Source organism: Lissotriton helveticus, chromosome 1_1, assembly GCF_964261635.1.
Source record: "Lissotriton helveticus chromosome 1_1, aLisHel1.1, whole genome shotgun sequence".
NCBI lineage: Eukaryota > Metazoa > Chordata > Amphibia > Caudata > Salamandridae > Lissotriton > Lissotriton helveticus.
Window position 1 is genome coordinate 1,099,532,336 of NC_136057.1, and position 21,519 is coordinate 1,099,553,854.

General features: G+C 48.8%; 1 protein-coding gene across 2 annotated transcripts in view; it reads left to right on the plus strand.

Annotated features, from left to right (window-relative positions):
• LOC144821303 (uncharacterized) overlaps positions 1-21,177 on the plus strand; it is a 321,172-nt gene extending 299,995 nt beyond the window's left edge. For both annotated transcript variants that reach the window (XR_013608322.1, XR_013608323.1), the window contains one exon: positions 20,968-21,177. The gene's annotated coding sequence lies outside the window, so the exon portion shown is untranslated. The remainder of the gene's footprint in view (positions 1-20,967) is intronic.
• The last annotated feature ends 342 nt before the right edge of the window (positions 21,178-21,519 follow it).

Genomic DNA, 21,519 nt, shown 5'->3' on the forward strand with positions numbered 1-21,519 from the left:
CACTCACTGGAATGGGCATAGTCATTTTTACCCTCCCACTATCCAACATTTTCCCTACTGGTGCACTTACTGGAGTGGGAATATAAATTTTTACCCTCACGCTATCCAACGCTTTCCCTACTGTTGCAATCTTTGGAGTGGGAATAGTAATCTTTACCCCTACGCAATCCAACATTTTCCCTACTGTTGCACTCACTGGAGTGGGAATAGTAATTTTTACCCCTAGGCTATCCAAAACTTTCCCTACTGTTGCACTCACTGGAGGGGAATAGTAATTTTTACCCTCCCGCTATCCAACGCTTTCCCTACTGTTGCACTCTTTGGAGTGGGAATAATAATTTGTACCCCTACGCTATCCAACTTTTTCCCTACTGTTGCATTCACTGAAGTGGGAATAGTAATTTTTACCACTACGCTATCCAACACTTTCCCTACTGTTGCACTCACTGGAGTGGGAATAGTCATTTTTACCCTCTCGCTATACAACTAAATTTCTACTTTATTTTACATTACATTGAATAGTTTTACATTTTAAGCTTTGTCATATTATTTTAAGTGTTTTATTTTATTGTTTTTTAATATTTATTTACTTTTATATTATTTTTAATACATTTAAAAAATTCGATATTTTAGTTTACTATATTTTGACAATCTATATTTTGTATTCTAATATTTTAGTACTTACCTGTTTGTAGATATGCATTCTATATTCCGTACTTCGATATTTTGGAGTCGATATTTTGGGCATTCTATATTATGTCCCTCGATATTCAGTCACTGAACCTCTATATCCTTGTTCTTGCGTTCCAGTTGTCCTGGTCCCTATTGTCCCCCTCTACTGCCCCCAATCCCTGAGTGAGTACGCAGCCATCACCTCGCCTGGATTTGGTGTGTTCAATAGGGTTTTATTTGTAGACATGCTGATTGTTCTGGCAGTGCCCCCAAGGGGTTGTATGTGTATCTGTGCGCAGTCGATCCACTATTCCTCTCCAAAATGTCTAATGAAGAATTGTTGCAAAAATAGGAGGAAAATGAAACAAAAGACAAATTGTAGTAAGAGGCAAAGGGATGCAAAAGAGTGGGTGGAAGAAAGTGTAACATAGCATGATGTAAAACACAAAAGCAGTGGAAAAAGATGCCAAAGAAAAACAGTGACAAAAGGCAGAGAGGTGCAAAGGAGAGTGTAAAAGCAAGAATGACAGAGCACAATGCAAACATGCAGAATCAGTGGGAAAATGTGCACAAACAAAAAAGGCAAAAAGGCAGAACTGTGTAAAAGAGAGTAAGAAAGTAAAAGTGATACAGGACCATGCAGAGATGCAAGAAGAAGATGAAAGCAAGAGGGAAAGTGAGAAAAAGACACAGTTAGAGAAGCAGCAGTAGATGGAGGCTGGGAACCTCAGCTGCATAATAGTGGGGTCCACAAGGGCGAGGCCTGGTCAGAGAACCGGGCACAGATATGTCTCACGTGGCACCAAGCAGCTCATACTTAATACAAAACCTACTTGAATAACAAACGGCAAATAAATGACCAATCACTTACCATTGATTATGAATCAAATTAGGAACAGACTTTATTTGGGAGATTCAAAAAAGCAAACTTCAAAGTCTTAAATGCCAGAACTGCTTTGAATATGGTTATTGAGAATTATATGGGCCGGAGGGTCCCATGGCCAAAATATAACAACTGGGGACTTTCACTTCTGGTGTTATAGGGCCCCCATACCACAGACCTCTAAAATGGGAATCAATTGACACTTTTAGCATTTCACACTCAGGATAGTGAAGCAAAGCACACTCAGGATAGTGAAGCAAAGAAGTGCAAGATTTACTCAGGGAGGTTCTTCTGTTGACTAGAGTGTCAGTGTTTTTTCTTTTAAAAAGGAAAAGTACTTACACTATATATAAATTCCAAATATATACAAGATGGCAGTTGAGAATATCCTATAAAGTATTGTGCAACTTCAGAGAGCACACAAGAAGAAAAGGTCAAATATTCCATAAATGCAAACTATATTCCCACAGATGGAGGCCCACCTAACGATTCATGCACCAGTAGGCTCTACCTTGTAAACCTACCCACATAGGCCTGAGCAAACATCTGATACACAGTACTAAAAATTCAGGCTAATATCTTTGTCAAGGGTGTCAACAGTAACATATTGTTGTAACGACAGAGGTTGTCATGCGTTGTCCTATCTAGTTGGCACGAGACAATCCCTGTCACACGACAACATCCTCGAGGACAGGTATTGTGATGTATTCCTCTTTTCCCTCTCCTATAGGTCACCCCTTCTCTTCACCACCCTACGCTCTTGAGTTTACAGTTTAATCGAATTTACTGGCAGTTTTACCTGAGCTATGAGATGTATTAGACGTGTGTAATGGCTCGCTATATTAAAGTTACTCTGACAAACCACAGAAGTCTCCAGCTTCGTTTCTACAGTGTGGTGACGAGCGGGTGCAGCCCCTTATGTTAATGTTTGGGATTTGATTATTCCAGTCACATCTTCTTGGAAACTGCCTTTACGATTGTGCCTCTCTCTCTGGATCTTCATGTCCATTGCAATCCTGTGAGGAGATCTCCTGGCATTGATGTGTGCGATCTACGTATCCTAATCAGGGTCTGTGGACGGAAGAGCTTCAACATTGTGAAGAGTGAAGACAGCCTACAAAGAGACAGTGAGTTTGCGTGACTGCAGTGTGCCCTGCGATTTTCACTCATCAAGAGTCTGAGTAATTGTGATAACATACGTGACCATACGTCATCGATGACACACTCAACAGTAATTTCTAAAAATGTGGGCAACTCTCCTCTAGAAAACTGAGCGTAAACCTGCGTGTGGCGGCCAATTTCTACTCCACACTTCTTCATTTCTACAGTATATTCATTCTGTAATCGGAAGGGGGGACCCAGGGAGAGCCGTGCGCGAGCCGGTCTCTCCCTGGGAAGGTTCGCGCGGACGGATTGGCCACAGGTGAGGTTAATTAGGGAGAGAGTCTATATATAGGGCCAGGGCAGGGTTTAGAGAGGGCTTTTCGGCGGGAGGCGGACAGCGGAGTTTGTTTTGCGGAGGTGGGGTGGGCTCGCATAATCCATTCCGGGGGTGCCCCCCCTTGTGGCCGGAGATTCTGGTGGCACTGGTTGGACGCGCGCGTCCTTTCAGGACGGCGGCTGGAGGCATGGCTTTCGGCGGTTCTGCCTGCCTGTCTACACCGTCGACTCGACGGACGGCGCTGCTGCCATGCCCCATGAGCCGGTAAGTGGGGGGGTCGGGCGCAAGTTGGTTGGTGCTGCCCCCGCGCCGCCGGGCGCTCCTCCAGGGGTCTTTTCTGCCCCTCTCTGGGGCGGGGGCCAGCTGGGGGGCAGCTGGTGGTGGCGGGGGGCGGTCCTTTGGGTGGGCTGCTCTTTGGGTGGGTGTGGGTGGGGGCGTTTTTTCCATGTGCTTGTGTTTGGTGCCCTTGTGTGGCTTGCACACACCGCTTTGCCCTTGTGGCACGCGGTTTGCTACCTCTCACATGTTTTTGCCTTTGATGCTGGCACGGGTGCCACCTTTGCCTGCATGGCGCTTGTTCTTGTGCCTGAGTGTCTAGCACCTTTTGCAGTGTTGTACCTCAAATGATGCTTTGTTTTCTCTTGTGGCTGCGCACTTGTCACTTTTTCCTCCTGTGCACTTTTTGCTGCCTCGTGTATTTTTGGCTGCTCACGATTTTTACTGCCTCATGTGTTCTGTTTGCTCCCAGTTGTCACTATTGCCTTTGCTGCCTCCTGTATTTTTGGTTGCTCACAATTTTTGCTGCCTCATGTATTTTGTTTGATCACGGGTGTCGCTGTTGCCTTGGGAAACGTAACGTCTGCTTTTGTAATGTTTCTCATTGTGTTTAATTTCTGTTCCTTTTGTGGGGCGCTCTGACACCTTCGGGTGGAGTCCGCGCTATATAAAAATGCATAGGTAAATACATAAAATAAAAGTGGTGGGGGGAGCGAGCCCTGTCGTGGTGAGCAGCTTTCCTTAGCTGTTTCGCACCCCCCAATGCCCCTGCTTCACGGTCTGTCTGGGTCGTGGATGGGTTTTTTGCACGGAGGGGTGGTAGGGGCTGCCTTTTTTACCGCCTGCAGTGACGTTGTCATTTTTCTTTGTGAAGACATTGCGGACTGCGCATGAGGCGGTTCAGCCTGGGGAGGTGGCTCAGTAGAGGGATCTGGAGCGGATTCCTCTTCTGGGGTGTGAGGCGCAGTGCGCCATGATGATTTTATGGCATTTTTTCGGACATTGCTGCAGTTGCCTACAGGTACGGGGGGTTGGTGGTGGGTGTGGCAATATGGGGAGAGTCTCCCCGTCAGAGCTTTCGATCTATTGATTGGGGATGGGGCTGTTGGTGAGCAAGTTGCTCTTGGGACGCTGCCGGTGCGGCAAGCTGATGGGCATGCTGAGTCTGGAGGGGACGCTACCGCCGTCCAGGATGGGCAGACAGGTGATGCTACTACACCTATGGTTCATGACGAAGGGGACGAGACCATGTACTTCAAATTACCCTATACAGGCCTTGTTTCAGTCTGGGGGGGGAGGGCGCAGGAGGGGGATCTGGAGCGGATTTCCCTTCTGGGGGTGAGGCGCAGTGCGCCATGACAAAAATTTTCATGGCACTTTCACGATGGTGAATGATGGCAACTGGCCCAGTGGCAGGGGTTTATGCTGGGCATGCAGATGAGCTGATTCTGGAGGTTTATGATGATGATCTGGAGGTGGGTGCATTCCGAGATGTGGAAGTTCCACTTGTGACAGTCATGACTCGGAGGGGAGTTTTTTGGGGCATTCTGGTTCACTTAGTCTTTTGCAGGAGTCTTGTGCGGACCATGCAACGGCACGTTTTTTGCAGGAGTCTTGTGCGGACCACGCAAAGGCACGTTTTTGCAGGAGTCTCGTGCGGACCACGCAAAGGCACGTTTTTTGCAGGAGTCTAGTGCGGACCACGCAAACGCACGTGTTTCATCGTTTTCTCTTCATCCAGCTAAGCCGCGACAGGGGGACCCTGTGGTGTTTCGACGGAAATTGGTTGAAAAGGGGAGAGTCTCCCAGTTACGTGTACTTGTTGGGATTGGGGATGAGCATGTTGGGGAGCAAGTTGCTATTGAACCGCTGCCTGTGCGGCACGCTGGTGTGAACGATAAGTCTCGAGGGGACGATGCCGCCATTTCACATGTGCGGACAGGGGACTCTGATCGACACAAGGCCCAGAAGGAAGAGGATACGCTCCACCGTATGACATGGCCTTATTCAGGTATTGGTATGCCACTGGTTTCTCACTTGTCAGGCAAAACAAAAATCCTGGATTTGATATAATGCTGTTGTTGCTGTGTCACCTGACAGTATGGTAGGTATAAACATGTGTTCCCAATGTGGGGGCAGGCACCCTTTCACATACTGCTTCCTGGGGCAGTTTTTTTGGGGGATTTCAAGGGGGCGGGGGGGACAAGGGGGCAGAGGCCAGTTCTTTCGGTTTGTCCCACAGTGCTCCTACTCCTTTCAAGGTGACGGTCTTGGAACTGTGGTTGCGGGATTTCTCTGGACTTTGATGCAGCAGTGCGCTTGTTATGGGGCTTCGCGGTGGGTTTCACGATTGGTTACAGGGGACCCGGCAGGGTCGGGGTCAGATGACTTGCACTCCGCGAACATGAGTCCCCAGGTTGTTGGGAATGACTTGGAACTTGACCTTGTTGGCATTTGCATCTTCTGGGTGGGGCGCTGATGCGCTGCAAGCTGGCCTGTTCACTGCAGTGTCAGGGTCGCAGTGTTGCATTTTTAGAGTTGTTCCGTTTGCTGGTGGCCCTGTACATCTGAGGCGCGGAATTCCAGTACAGGACTGGGTTCTTCCAGGTTGATAATTTGGCATTTGTGGGCTTGGTTCCTGGGCGAAGAGCAAGGGATTTGTGTGTGCTGCAGCTGTTGTGTGCTTTCCGTTGCGGTGCCTGCAGCTGCATATTGTTTTCAAAGCGCGACATATTCCGGGGACCTCTCATTACACTTGGTGGACACCGGTTTTTCGCACGCCACTATCCTGGTCACATGGCTGGGATTTCTTTTTATGGGCAGCTCAGGTGGGGGAGGGATCCGGTGGGGGGTGTTTTAGGTTGAACAGGTTTTTGGACTGTTTTGGGTAGCCTACAGGCTGGTTCTGGGCAGCTGCGGCAGCCTGTCCTTTTGCCTTCCTTCGGCACATGTTGTCCTAGTTGCCTTCTTGCTGTTCTGATGATTTTGAGTGCGTTATGTTTCGGTTCTGTTTTGTGTGGTTATTTTTGGGGCGTTTTGGGGCTTCCGAACTCTTGGGTTTGCGTACCGGGTCGGGCATGTCCAGTACGGAGGTATTTGTGGAGGGATATGGATTGCGCCTTTGGCTAAGTGTCTGAGATGGATCAGTTGGGTGGAATACGCGGATTTTACTGGGGAGGAGTGGTTTGGTTTCTTGTTGCCCGGTTTAGGAATGGGAGGTTGTTCTGGATTTCCTCTGTTTTAGGCCGGGAGTTAAATTTGCTGTGAGGATGCCAGCCCAATTTTTGTTGCCCAGTTGTTGACCGTTTTCAGGAATGTACTTTTGGGTTTGGGGTTGACTCCTTTACCATTTAGCACTCATTTCTTTTAGGCTTGGGGCGGTCCTGAGGCTGCACGTTTGGGGGGGGATTAGTCTCAGATACACAGAATTGGGAGATGGAGGTCGAGATGCTGTGAGAAATTTGTCAGACGGTACTGCACCTTCTTTTGTTGATATGTGTTTTTTCTCCTAGGTCCTTTTGCGCAGGATGGTCACAGTTATACGGAGGGTTTGGTTTGTTTGTCACTCCTTCTTGCAATGGGCCGCAATCCCTGCAGCATGCCATAATTGGTGGGAGGTCTCTTGGTCTCAGCAGTTCACGCATGACGTGTATTGGCATGGTACTTGGGGACTGTTTTGGGGGGATTGTTTCATTTTTGTCTCCGCTCTGTGAGGGTAGGGGGGGGGTCCGCCAGTCTTGCTAGACCTTCAACTGGGTGAAAATGATTTAGTTTTCTCTATCTGGTCTGTCTTTGTTAAGAATGCTGCAGATGGTTCCGGACGTCATCGCGGACGCCTGGGAGAGCACCGTGGTGATCTGGACGACATTTGTGACACGTCTCCGCTGGAATGGAGCTCTACATTGCACAGCTATGGGCAGAGCGGGGACACTGAACAACTCTATGCAACTGTTTTGTAATGGCATGATGTTTTCATTTTGGCTCATCCTCACTTACAGGTTTCTGAGCGTCACTTGTTTCATGAGGATGGGGTTCACCTTTCTCAGCTGGGTCAGCCCTTCTCTCTTTTGGAATTGCGGGATTTGATCGCAAAAGTTCTGGATGTGCAGTTTGTGGTGTTCCCGGGCTTTGTTTAATTTACTGTTTTGGTGGGGCAGGAAAACTCTAAAGGTTTTCCTGGGTGGCGGTTTTTAGTGGGGGGTGGGCAGCCTGGAGCGGGTTGGTCCATCCTCAAAGGGCAGGTAAAGGACAGGAGGGGATAGTACAGGATTCAGTTGCCTGGGTTTGTTAGGTTTTATTTGGTGGGGGGTTGACTTCTTATCAGGGTTGCTCAGTGAGCTGAAGGATTTGAGTATTAATAAATAAATAATCGAAATATGTTGAGAAATGTTTTGCCTACACCTGTCTTAATAAAGTGGCCTTTCTTGCTTACCAAGAAGTTGTGGACAATAAGTTCTTGCGCGAGGGGGGACCCAGGGAGAGCCGTGCGCGAGCCGGTCTCTCCCTGGGAAGGTTCGCGCGGACGGATTGGCCACAGGTGAGGTTAATTAGGGAGAGAGTCTATATATAGGGCCAGGGCAGGGTTTAGAGAGGGCTTTTCGGCGGGAGGCGGACAGCGGAGTTTGTTTTGCCCCACCCACCCTCCCCTCTTTTTTGTCTTTTAGGCCTTTTTTCTTGCGATTGTGCTTTAGATAATTTTGTTGTTAGGTTTGCCACGCTAAGACAGGTTGTACTCTTTTCTTTTGTAGGCGGTTTTTAGTGGGGGGTGGGCAGCCTGGAGCGGGTTGGTCCATCCTCAAAGGGCAGGTAAAGGACAGGAGGGGATAGTACAGGATTCAGTTGCCTGGGTTTGTTAGGTTTTATTTGGTGGGGGGTTGACTTCTTATCAGGGTTGCTCAGTGAGCTGAAGGATTTGAGTATTAATAAATAAATAATCGAAATATGTTGAGAAATGTTTTGCCTACACCTGTCTTAATAAAGTGGCCTTTCTTGCTTACCAAGAAGTTGTGGACAATAAGTTCTTGCGCGATGTGCCCAGGGTAACACGCACAACGCTACATGCACAGCGCTATTTGCCTCACATTCATCTACTCTGCATTGGAGCATGTTGCAACGGTGACACGCACACCTCAGATATCTCATTTGCACGTGCAGCGCTAACTCAGCTCACATTTATTTCCTCTGCATTGGAGCGTGTTGCAAAGGTGACACGCACACCTCCGGTATCTCATTGCTGTACTTGATGTACTCTCATGTTTGGCATTCTTTTAAAAAATATTCTGGTGACATGCACACCTTTTTATTCTAATTGTGCGTCATCTTAAATATCAACCAACGTTCAATGAGTCATATCTTCAAGCACGTTAATTCTATGTCAGGACGGAGGCGAGGATTATGCAGTCCTTTCTTCTCTTTATTATAATAGCAGATTCAAAGAAAATAACACAAAACTTTCTGGAACAACAACTCCCATGAGCACATGGGGCACAGTGTCCATAGTAACCGCCAGCCAATGGAGATGGTGTCCTTGGTATAACTGGCCGTGACGTCCCTTCCGCTTCCTCTTTCTTCTCTGCTCGTCAGATAAGTCACTTTCATATCTTTCTGACTTCTGTGGTGTTTTTATTGTTAGAGATTCGTTAAGCGATTTGTGCCTAGGCATTACTATTATGTTTCTTGAAGTGCACTTACTAGCTAGGCATTACTGCTATGTTTTTTTGAAGTGCGCTTACTAGCGCTGTTGGGTCGGCAGAGTGACGCGCGCCAGGCGCTGCTTGCGCCGTTACTGCCGCTTCCATCGCGGACCGTGTGAGGCGCGCCCTCGCGTTTTTCCCGGCTCTGTGGGGCGCCGTGGTGTGAGGAGACGCTGCGCTCGCGGTCTTCTTCTCACCTTGCGGCGCGCTGAGGCTGAGGCGTTATACCTTTCGCCTCACCAACCCTCGCCTGACACCCTCTGCGGTGATCCTTAACTGCGTGTTGCGGCGCACCGCCATCTGGTGGCGGAAACAGGTACTGCACCTGCATTTTTAGCAGATAGGCTGCGAGAGCATCGGGGAGGGGGCTGCCCTATTGTATTTTAGGATAAGGGTGTTTGGTGCTCACACCCTCACAGTATACAACCTCAGTGCAGGCAAAACCCCCCTTTTAGGAGGCGGTAAATTTATGCATCTTCCAACCCTGGCCGCCGGCGGTGGGTCGCGCGTCTTTTCACAGGCTCTGCCACGGTGCTGGCGCCCTGGCGGGAAGGAGTGGACGCTCTTGCCCATTGTTCCCCGGGGTGTCTGGTACCGCAGTGCCCGTCAATCGCGGACCTAGAGGCGCGCAGGGTGGGAGCCAGAAATCTGCTAAACGTCACGCGGGGTTCTGGGGGAGTTGGCCGCTTGAGGGACTCCTTCAGCATGAGTGCGCGGACGTTAACATGTACCCTGCCGGGAGGTGTTCTTCCCCGGAGAAGATGGCGACGAGGTCGCCCCGGAAACGGACCAGGAGTATGGTTTCCCCTTGGAGGGATTGGGTGTTATGGATGAGGACTCCTCGGAGGATGAGGAGGAGTTTTTTCCGATCAGCCTTTGGGGGCCGAGGAGGGTGACGAGTTTTACCACCCTCGATTGTCGGAATGGATCCGGGATCCTAATCTGGTGACGTATGTCGCGGGCAAAGTTCGCCAACCCCTGGACCAGGAGGTTGGGACGCGCATGCGGGGTGCATGCCCTCGCCCGAAATTGTAGGGCAGGTTGGATGTCACCTCAGATATTGACGGAAAGTTTGACGAAATGTTCTGCGCGTTCTTTGCGGAGTTCATGACGGATCCTAAGAAGGGCATAGATCGTTCATGGCGCAACTGTCAGGATAGCTCCAGGACGCGGTGGGCCCCGTGACTCAGATCATCCAGTTGGCCGGGAGGGCCAGGGAGTCGGGGACGGCGATGTCCACGGAGGTCGTGGCAGGTTGGGCACAGCTCGCCCTGTGCTTCTTGGGTACTACGAACTGTGCATTGGCGGCAGAGATGAGGGGGTCTCTCCTCATTAAAAAATATCCCAGGCTTGGGGACCTGGCCTCTTCAGACGCAGGGCCTATTGCGCAAGGCAAGTTGTTTGGCGAACCCTTTATAATGGAGTTAAACAAATTTGTCACTACTTTCTCCGCTCTGGACAGAGCACAGACGTCAATCATAAAGATATTCCCGGACGGGTTTCTGCTGGGGCCGGTAGAGGCCCTAATACTAACAAATACCAGTAGAGGCCCTAATACTAACAAATACCGGCAACGGCTGGAACGACGGCAGACAGGCAAATTTCTACCCCAGTAGAGGCGCCGGCAGAGGGGCGCGGAAGGGGCTTCCGTGGCGGAGCCAACGCACCAGGAGGTACCCCTTTTTTCCCCGTCCGTCCTGGGGGGGGAGGCTACGGGACCGTCTCCACAACTGGTGCAAAATCACTTCACACCCGTGGGTTCTCCAAACAGTCCGGGGTTTCCGGACAGAGTTCTACGGTTCACCCCGTCAGAGTGCAAGCACTCGCCCTCTAGTTTTCCTCCGAGGACAGGGTTCCCGTCAGAGTGCAAGCACTCGCCCTCTAGTTTTCCTCCGAGGACAGGGTTCTGCTCGACGACGAAGGGGCAGAACTCCTCAGGAAGGGTGCGATTCGCAGGGCGCATCCTCACCCGTCGAGGTTCTTAAACTACACCTTTGGTCCGGAAGGAGGACAAAGGGTTTCGCTCAGTCATAAACCTGCTGCACTTCGACAAATGGCTGGTCTACCGCCATTTCAAATGGAGGGGATTCATCTCCTGAGCGGTATCTTCCCCAAGGGGGGGATTGGATGATACATCTGGACCTGAAAGATGACTACCTAGTTATTTATCGAGTTATCGAGTTTATCGAGTTTATCGCACTCCCCTTCGGCCCCATAGTGCTTTACAAAGCTCCTGCGACGAGCGGTGTGGACACTACGCGAGAGGGGCGTACAATTGATCATATATTTCGCCAATATACTACTTCTCGTTCAATCGCAGGACCGGTTGCGCTGCAACTTGACTATTTCTCTGCCCAGGAGCTGGGGTTGGTAGTGACTTCCCAGAAGTCTGTCCTACTTACGATGAGACAGACCTCTTTCTGAGGTCCCTCATAGACTCGGAGTCGGCCTCCCTCAGCCTCCCTCAACATAGGTACACAAGATTCGCAGGAGCTCTCCCAAGTCCTGCTGAAAGACAGACCTCCCTTCGACAGCTAACTAGAATCGTGGGCCTCCTTCCATGCTCATTTCAGTAGCGAGATATATGGCTCACTGGCAGTTCACAGGGACTGTGAGTGCTTTTCGCTGCGGCGATATAACGATAGGGGGCCGCTGGTCGGAGGAGGAACGCCAGCTCCACAGCAATTGCCTGGAACTCCTCCAGCTTCACATCACTTGCTTGGAACCCCTAGCGGGTTCCTTCGCAAGGAAGTCTCTGACTTAGAAACAGGTGTCGTGCTGCTTCTTGCTGCGCATAGACAATGTGTCAGCGGGTCAGTATATCAATCGCCTGGGCGAGCCTCGGTATCGGGCCTTCGCAGACCTGGCGAAGGACTTCTGGCACTATTGTCTGAAGAGGCGGATTTTGGTGTCGGCGGAGTATCTTCCGGGCACACAGCATTCGTTTGCGGATTGGCATTCCAAGAACTTCCATTTCAATCTTTATTCGGTTTAAAAAACCTTGTAAGATACAATACATAAAGAAAAAATCATAACACATCATTATAGTACATAGAAAATAACAGCAGTGGGTAAAAATATCATCACATCTTATTTGTGCAAAGTACGCAGAAATCATCTAAACTGGGATTAGCTAGATCCTGGTCGATCCCCCTTCTATGAAGAACACTAAATAAATATACACAATAGTAAAATAATAAATTAAATTTCTGTTTTGTTTAAAAAAGTAGTATACACCATAACAATAAAACAGGCAGCACTATAGCTAATAAACAGTCAATAACATGTTGAAATAGCCCATTACATTCAGATTTTCTGATTTTTCTTTCTCCTGATCAAGGCGACACACAGGAGAAAACGACTTAGGCTGAACACAATCGGTTGTGCAGTATCTCCTTTGAATATTCTAAGTCCAACCTTAATTTGTCTAAGGCCTAGCGTATTACAAATTGGCTTAAGCCATTTTTTCCTTGCTTTAAGGTATGCTGGGCATATAAATAAGACATGAGACTCATCTTCTTTCATCCCCATTTCACAGAACTCGCATATATTAGAGCCAACAACCCCGGTCAACCCCTTATTACGGTTCCAGCTAGATGTTCTATCCTTTAATAGCAAAATGCTATACCGGAACTTTAAATATAGGCTTTTAGCCAGTGGAGGGTGAATTTCATCCATGAGGGGCTCTAATTGCATATTCATTTTGATTTCAAAGAATTTCGAAGTCAGAGTGCCTGTTCTGGGATTTGCAAGCACTGAGTCTCTAATATAGTCCCAGTACCTTTGCTTCAGGATGTTTTTTGAACTGCTTGTAAGAGAATCAGGGTCAAACCAAAAGTCACTTAGACCTAATTTTTCAAGCCATTTTTTAACATATTCTAGCCATGGCAAGTACGTAGTATTCTTTATAGCCAATATTTCTTGCAATGCTTCTCTATAATCAGCCAGCTCTTCAGTGGACCATAAGCGGACCCAGTAGAGTAGCGGGCGAAGAGAAGCATAGTCATCAGTACGCCTGAAATTAAGGTCCCATAATACGGGTGTCAGTGGTGTTGACCCAGGTATCCCTAGCAGTTGCCTGATAAAGGAATTTTCCCTCACTCGGAAGGTATCCTTTAAAGCATAGGCCCAAAGGTCCGCACCATAAAGTGAGGAAGATTGCACTTTATATTTAAATAATTCAATGGCTGGTGAGACCGCTTTGAAATGGCTGTTCTTGTGCTTCTTTAAGATTGGTACCTGATTTTGGGTTAGCCTTAGTTTTGAGTTCTCCAATTGTGTCTTCCATGTTGCATCACTGTCTAAAATAATACCCAGGTATTTAAAATTAGAAACTTCTTCAATAGGTTCATTGTTTATTTTAAAAACCTTATTAAAACCTTTATGGGGGTTGATTGTCATAACTTTTGTTTTTGAGGAGTTAATTTCTAATTCCTTGTCATGACAATACAAACTAAATGTGTTTAAAAGGTTTTGGAGCCCCCTAGGTGTCTGAGAAATTAAAATTGTGTCGTCTGCAAATAATAATGCCGGAACGGCTTGCCCACTCAATTTGGGAGAGTCATGCTCGCAGCCCAAAAGAGTATCAGGGATGTCATTGACGTACAGAGAAAATAAGGTAGGTGCCATTACACACCCTTGCCTTACCCCTTTTGCTATTTTTATTTTCTCAGTGACTTCTCCATTCGGTCCCCATCTAACACGTGCATAATTGTTCTCATGGAGTCTAGTTAAGATTTGAAGGATATTACCAGGGACGCCCATTTTGTTTAATGTCTTCCATAGGGCTGCCCTGGGAATCATATCAAAAGCTGCCTTTAAATCAACAAAGGCCACGTATATATGGGAACTCCTTATAATGGTGTATTTCCAGACTAAACATAAAAATCTAAAAACCTGGTCTACAGTGCTTATCTTACATCTAAAACCAGCCTGATATTTTGTGTAAATAGAGTGCTCTTCAATCCAAGAGGTGAGCCGACCAAGAACCTGCCGTGCAAAAAATTTTTGTAACACGTCAATAAGGCTGATAGGTCGGTAATGCGAAGGATTTGACCTATCACCCTTCTTGAACAGAGCCACAATCTCTGCCCCCTTCCAGGTTTCCGGAATAGGAGCTCCTTGAGCAATTTCATTAGATAATAAGTTGATGTAAGGAGCCCAGATGTAATTTTCATGTTTCCAAAGGTCACCTGGTATTCTGTCAGGGCCTGGTGCTTTCCCTGACTTGACTGCCTTGATTGCGGAGATAGTTTCTGTTAGAGAAAAAACAAGAGGTGCATCATATGCTGCCAAAGGGGCCTGTAGACTATCCCAGCCTCCACTCTCACCTGAACTTGTACAGGAATATAACATAGTAAAGTGCTCGACCCATGTCTTTTCCTCTAGAAATTTGTCTTTACATTCTGTCGTCCCCCTGGTGCCTCTAGCAATGAGGCTCCAAAAAGTGGTCTGATCTTTGCACTTACATGCGTCCAATAGATCAGACCAAACCCTTTCGTCCCACTCTTTCTTGGCCTTTGATAAAATTCTTTTATACTGTACTCTCCTGATTCTCACAATATCCATTGAACCCCCCCTGACCGCTATAATTAAATCTGTCTTGGCTTTCCGGCAATCCTGGTTATACCAGGTAATCCCGGTTTGTTTATTTTTTTGGGCATTATGTGGTCTTTTTATTGCCCTGGTCAGGATCCCGCCAAGTCGGTTAGTTAAATGTTCATGGGATTCTATCAAACTAAGATTTTGGATATCAGTGCTGTTATCTAAGAGTGAAGACATATGACTCACAAATACATTGTAGATTTGACTAATGATTTTGGAGTTGCCTAGTACTACTGGCCATTTCAGGGATCTACGGTTATTTGCTACTAGAGGATCTTGTGGCAAGGACATAGTGCTATTAGCACTTTTGTCGAGGGTTTTGAAGATCTGGGTTTGAACAGATAAGATCAGAGGATAATGGTCGCTTTCCATGCGATCATCCACTATTAGATCGATGATCATGGCCCACAGGTTCAGGGAGACTAGTAAATAATCTAAGTGGCTGGAGTGTGCCCCTCTGGTAAACGTTGGTCTACTAGGACAGTCTGATGGCAACCGCCCATTACATGCACGTAAGCCTGATTCTAATGTCAAGTTCAATAATTGTAAGGCGCTCACTGAGCAAGGTGCTTTATAATTTGTATCTACTAGGGGGATATTGTTGGCGCTGTCCTCATCCTTATAGATGTCTTCTAGACCTCTTATAGGTTCGAAGCCTCTGTTAAAATCACCACCTATAATTATTTGTGCATTTTTATCAAATCCCGCCAAAAGACTATTCAAGTGGGTTACAACTATTGAATCTTTACATGATCGATGTGGTCTATTATAAATATTGATCACGTAAGTGCTACAACCCTTAGTGTTTTTTAACTTGAGTAATAGAATGTCAGGATTATTTATATCAATTTGCTCAAAGGACAGGCCTCCTGTAATTTTCACCCAGATTGTTAATCCACCAGAGGGTCTCCCTCCATTTGTGTTTACTGCGGGTATGAAAAAGGATCTATAGTCCACCTTAAAGTAGTTTTCGAGCCCCCATGTCTCCTGAAACATGATTAGATCCCCACTCGTCAGGTAATCGTGCCAAGACGGGTCTGAGAGGTTTTTTTTCAGACCCGCTATGTTCCAGCAGATGATTTTCATACTTCCTAAAACCCCTCGAGTTTCTACTACCTGACATGGTGCGGTTACCCTAGATGTCTCTAGATGCAGTTGTTGTACTATTGTTTCAGCTGGGTGTAATAGCTGTTGCAAGATTTCAGTAGGTGCAATCTGATTTGATTCGACTGTAGGATACAACCTAGGATGTATGTAGTTTATACTGCATGGCGTTGTCGGGGCCCCTCCCTCAAGTCAGTCGCAGTCAGCTAAGCCGGCTAAGGCTTCAAACCTATTTGAAGTGCTGACTCCCCAGTTGTAAGATGGGGCTCCGAAGCCCCAACCATTTGTGGGGGCATTCCATCTCGGTGCAGGAGTAATGGGGAAGGGTGGGTTCTGATGAGAGCTCAGCCATCCTCCACTAAAGTCAGCATTACCTATAGGTACTGGGGTGTTAGGATATAATACATTCTGCTGCATACCTGGCCATCCTCCATTATATTTAGCATTTCCTGTAGGCCCACAATTGTTGGTTATTATACCAGGCCCTCGTCTGCCCATTTGATTCCAATTTTGCCCTGAGGTAGTGTTTTGAAAAATATTGTGTTGATTTGGTAGCCATGGACCTACCCTATTTTGGGGAGCGAAATTCGTGTCAAAAACTGATGGTCCCCCTCCCCAACCATGCATTCTCGTTGACCAAACTGGCTTCCGGGGTTTTTGAATGTTGGCCTTTTGTGATTCATTATAGAAAAATTCTAATGTGAGAGGGATTATAGAGCTACTTCTCTTTTGTGGTGGAAGGATATTTGATAAAATATCCGGAAGAGCAGCTGCAGACGAAAAGTTTAATATCACACAGTCGCCCTTCCATTTTTTTTGCTTATTTCCTATCCAACCAACCCTCCTTGCTGTTTTAATTTCATCAGCCAACCGCTGTTCACCCCCCTGTGCTATCCGCATATTATTTGAGAGCCAGTGTAGTGCCTTGCTTTTTAGTGATGAGGCTGACTCAGTTTGGTCCGGTAATAGGGTTGGTGTATTGGCTAGCACTAGCACTAACGGTGCTGCTTCAACGACAAATTGTGTTTGATTTTCTTCAAAACAAGAGTGCACTATAGCATGTGTTGAATCAATTGGTCGGACAGTTGGGGCTTCTAGTGGCAAGTTGATAGTATTTTGGCCAGAAATTTGTGGGCATTCTGCAGGAGTTACTACTGGAGGGATAGCATCTAGTGTTACCTTGGATTCATTATCTTTCTCTGGGAGATCACTGCCTTTATTGACATTACTAAGGGCATTGCCTATTTCATCTGCTAAGACATTTTGTGTGCTTCCAAGTTTCTTTATCTCTGCAGAATGTTTGTCAATCTTACTAATAAGTGGCTTTATAATTGTCTGTATTTTTATTTCCAACAGCTCCGCTATTTTTGACATTAAATCCTCGTCCAATGTGTCCCTCAGATTATTTTCCTCGTTGTTCTTGCATGTATTTTTTTCCTTTAGTGGTGATGATATGGCCTTATTTTTTCCAGAGCGTGCCCCCCCACGTTTGCATTGCAGTCTGCGACAGGCTCTAACCGCCCTTGAGGTCTGTTTAGCCGGTGGGTCATCCTCCACGTCTTCTTTATCATTATTTCCTTCAACCTCAATGACAACCTGTGCATCTGAGTCATTAACCACGTGTTGATCAGTATCCCCCACATTCAATGTGCTCACATCAATATTGACAGTTTCTGGGGAAACTGGTGCGTGGTGATCGTTGTTCAAATCTATTAACAAGGACTCATTGATTTGTGAGGTGGTGGGTGGGCTCATTGGATGAAGAATAGGTGATTGGGACAGACCTAGCGATTGTCTGCGTTTGCTGTTTATTTTGCTAACCACTTGAACAAGATAGTTCTCCATGGTGTTCTTTGGTGTTTCGGATGCCATGTGATGTTTTTTTTTACGCATAATTTTGCAAAGATATGTGAAAGTCTTATACCCACTGCTCAATTAATTAACAAGTATCACTCCCAAGATTAAAACAAAAAGTCTTACTTCAAACTTGTGCAGATATCCAGCTGACTCCTTTACAAAATCGTTAGTATGATTGACTGTTATTGGAGTTTCCACGTGGGCCCCCTCCTTATCCCTGGCTCCTGGGCGATTCGATAGAAGCTATATAGCCTGCTTTCCGACCCCCGTCTGAATAGCTAGGGCTCAGGAGGCGGTCAACCAGCGTCTGGTGCACCACTACTTGCTGTAGACAATTATGAATGTGGTGCCCTGTTGCACAAAAGGGTATTAATAGGGGGGTGGCCTAGCCTGGCCGACTTGTGCCGATGAGGGCCGTAGAGGGCCCGCCCTTTGCCCGGGCCTAGCCCCGGGCGTCCCGCTCGCGTCCCGCGACGCGGTGGTTCCCGAGCTTTATCGCTCCGTTGGCGCTCTCTGGGCGCGAGCCGCGTCACTCAGCACGCGCCGCCGCGAGGCCTGCCGGGATTTGTGGTCTCCCGGAGCGGCGGCGCAGAGTCCGGTGCCTTTGGACTCTTGGCGGTGGCGGCGGTGTTCCCTAATGCTGTGTCAGCCTACGTCTGGCTCTCGGATGCTGTGTCAGCCCACGTCTGACTCTCGGCGGTGGCGGCAAAGGTCAGTTGTTCCCCCCGCTCTGCCGGGGTTCCCGAGCTTTATCGCTCCGTTGGCGCTCTCTGGGCGCGAGCCGCGTCACTCAGCACGCGCCGCCGCGAGGCCTGCCGGGATTTGTGGTCTCCCGGAGCGGCGGCGCGGAGTCCGGTGCCTTTGGACTATTGGCGGTGGCGGCGGTGTTCCCTAATGCTGTGTCAGCCCACGTCTGGCTCTCGGATGCTGTGTCAGCCCACGTCTGACTCTCGGCGGTGGCGGCAAAGGTCAGTTGTTCCCCCCGCTCTGCCGGGGTTCCCGAGCTTTATCGCTCCGTTGGCGCTCTCTGGGCGCGAGCCGCATCACTCAGCATGCACCGCCGCGAGGCCTGCCAGGATTTGTGGTCTCCCGGAGCGGCGGCGCGGAGTCCGGTGCCTTTGGACTCTTGGCGGTGGCGGCGGTGTTCCCTAATGCTGTGTCAGCCCACGTCTGGCTCTCGGATGCTGTGTCAGCCCACGTCTGACTCTCGGCGGTGGCGGCAAAGGTCAGTTGTTCCCCCCGCTCTGCCGGGGTTCCCGAGCTTTATCGCTCCGTTGGCGCTCTCTGGGCGCGAGCCGCGTCACTCAGCACGCGCCGCCGCGAGGCCTGCCGGGATTTGTGGTCTCCCGGAGCGGCGGCGCGGAGTCCGGTGCCTTTGGACTCTTGGCGGTGGCGGCGGTGTTCCCTAATGCTGTGTCAGCCCACGTCTGGCTCTCGGATGCTGTGTCAGCCCACGTCTGACTCTCGGCGGTGGCGGCAAAGGTCAGTTGTTCCCCCCGCTCTGCCGGGGTTCCCGAGCTTTATCGCTCCGTTGGCGCTCTCTGGGCGCGAGCCGCGTCACTCAGCACGCGCCGCCGCGAGGCCTGCCGGGATTTGTGGTCTCCCGGAGCGGCGGCGCGGAGTCCGGTGCCTTTGGACTCTTGGCGGTGGCGGCGGTGTTCCCTAATGCTGTGTCAGCCCACGTCTGGCTCTCGGATGCTGTGTCAGCCCACGTCTGACTCTCGGCGGTGGCGGCAAAGGTCAGTTGTTCCCCAAGAACTTCCGCGACTTCAGCAACTGGCGACTGCACCAGGCGGTCTTCCAGGTCTTGATGGACTGGCGGGGGCCGTGCTCGGTGGACTTTTCGCGTCCCGCCTCAATCGTCAACTCCCGAGGTTCGCGAATTGGAGGCCGGACCCGGAGGCAACAGCGGTTCATGCGTTCTTGCAGGGCTGGACACTGGAACAGGCTTATGCGTTTCCATTTTTTCTCATGATTTCATGAGTGGCGGCTCAAGTTCGCCGATAACAAGCGTCCCTGATCCTAGTGACCTTTTTCTGGCGGGCCCAGGCTTCGTTTCCTCTATTGGAACTGTCTCGAGACTGCCCGATTTGAATGCACTGTTCCCTTTATTGCTATCGGGCCCTTCTGGAAGAGCCTCACCCACTGGTGCTTCAGGTGATCTGGCACCTCCTGGCTTGGTGGATTTTCAGGGGCCGTTGGCAAGACGGACGCCTTTTGGCGTAGGCTGTGGACCTCATCTATAGAGCCTGGGCTCCGGGAACTGTCAAGAGGTAACGCTAGGCTTGGCAACGGCGGCAAAGTTGGTGTCTGGGAAGACGCGCCGAGACTGTGGGGGCAGGCGTTAGCCACTTCCTGATTTTCTGGCCGTATTGGCCTAATCGGGACTAGCCTACCGGACTATTAATTCTTTCAGGTCCGCCATGTCGGCGGGACATGCCCACATTGACGGTAAACCGGCGGGGGAACACCCTTGGGTATGTAAACTGAGGAGGGGTCCAGACCCTCTGTACTACGGTTCCTTGGCTCCTGGCGGGATAATCAATACCTTACCAGGAAAGAGTTGTCGATCAAACTAGCGATCCTGCTGTGTCTGGTTTCGTGCACACGCATCTCGGACGTGAGGGCACTGGTTATTACGGCACCTATGCTCACCCCAGATGGAGTCACTTTAACGGTCGCTAGGAGGACCAAGACCGGTATCAGGTCGGTATCATACCCTTCTTTTCAAGACCAACCCATGCTGTGTGTGCTGCGATGCCTCAAGGCGTCTGTGGATATGACGGCGGAATATCGCCCACCTGGAGAGCGTCAGATCCTTCTTGCTTTGCAGAAACCTTTAGAGCCGTCCCGGCTCCATCCATCGCCCGGTGGATCCGTTGGATCATGACGGAGGTGGGGGTGGATGTCACCAGGTTCGGTGCTCACTCCGCAAGAGGAGCAATGGCCTCTAAGGCCGTGCAGGTGGGCGGTCGGCTGGAGGATTTATGGCTGCGGCGGACTAGTCCTCTGAGTCCACATTCAAGTAGTTTACTTTAAGCCCATCTATGGCGCGGCAGAACTGGTGGTGGATAGGCTTTAAACCTGCATAATCCTCGCCTCCGTCCTGACATAGAATGAAAAATTTCCTAGCTCACGTAACGGAAAGTTTCAATTCTTTTAAGGACTAGGAGGCGAGGATTATCCCTCCCGAGACTTGCTGGTCTCGACCCACCCGTAATCCTCGTATTTCGGTAAGTAATGACTTAACGTTTACTTTAATGTGTTATGATGCTGTCTGGCCTACGTTGGAATACAGTTATTGTATGTTCAAATGGGTTGTGTTCTCTTTGACATGGTTTCAATGGGGGTGAATTCTTGGAGGTGCGGTAGACTGCCTTTATATGCTTTCTTCCACGGAAGAGGAACAAGATAACGGTTGTCTTGTGTTGATTTAGGACAAGACCAGACGGATTGATGAACGTTCCCGGGATTTTCCTCACAGAGAAGAAGAGGAAGCGGAAGGGACGTCACGGCCAGTTATACCAAGGACACCACCTCCATTGGCTGGCGGTTACTATGGACACTGTGCCCCATGTGCTCATGGGAGTTGTTGTTCCAGAAAGTTTTGTGTTATTTTCTTTGAATCTGCTATTATAATAAAGAGAAGAAAGGACTGCATAATCCTCGCCTCCTAGTCCTTAATAGAATTGAAACTTTCCGTTACGTGAGCTAGGAAATTTTTCATTACAGTGATGTGCACACCTCTCTTCAACCTCTATAATGGTATTTAGTTTTCACACGCATATCAAATAACTTTGTTTCTCCCTACTTGTTAACTATTTGCCCAACACTAAAGCACACCACACGGTGTTAAAAGATGTTTGATAACTATTACTTCACTAAGATTAGATGAAGGTTATTATATATATCTAATTCACTATGGGCCAGATGTAGGTAGGCCGTTACCGATCGGAATCGGCCTAAAATACCGATTTTCGGCCGTTTCC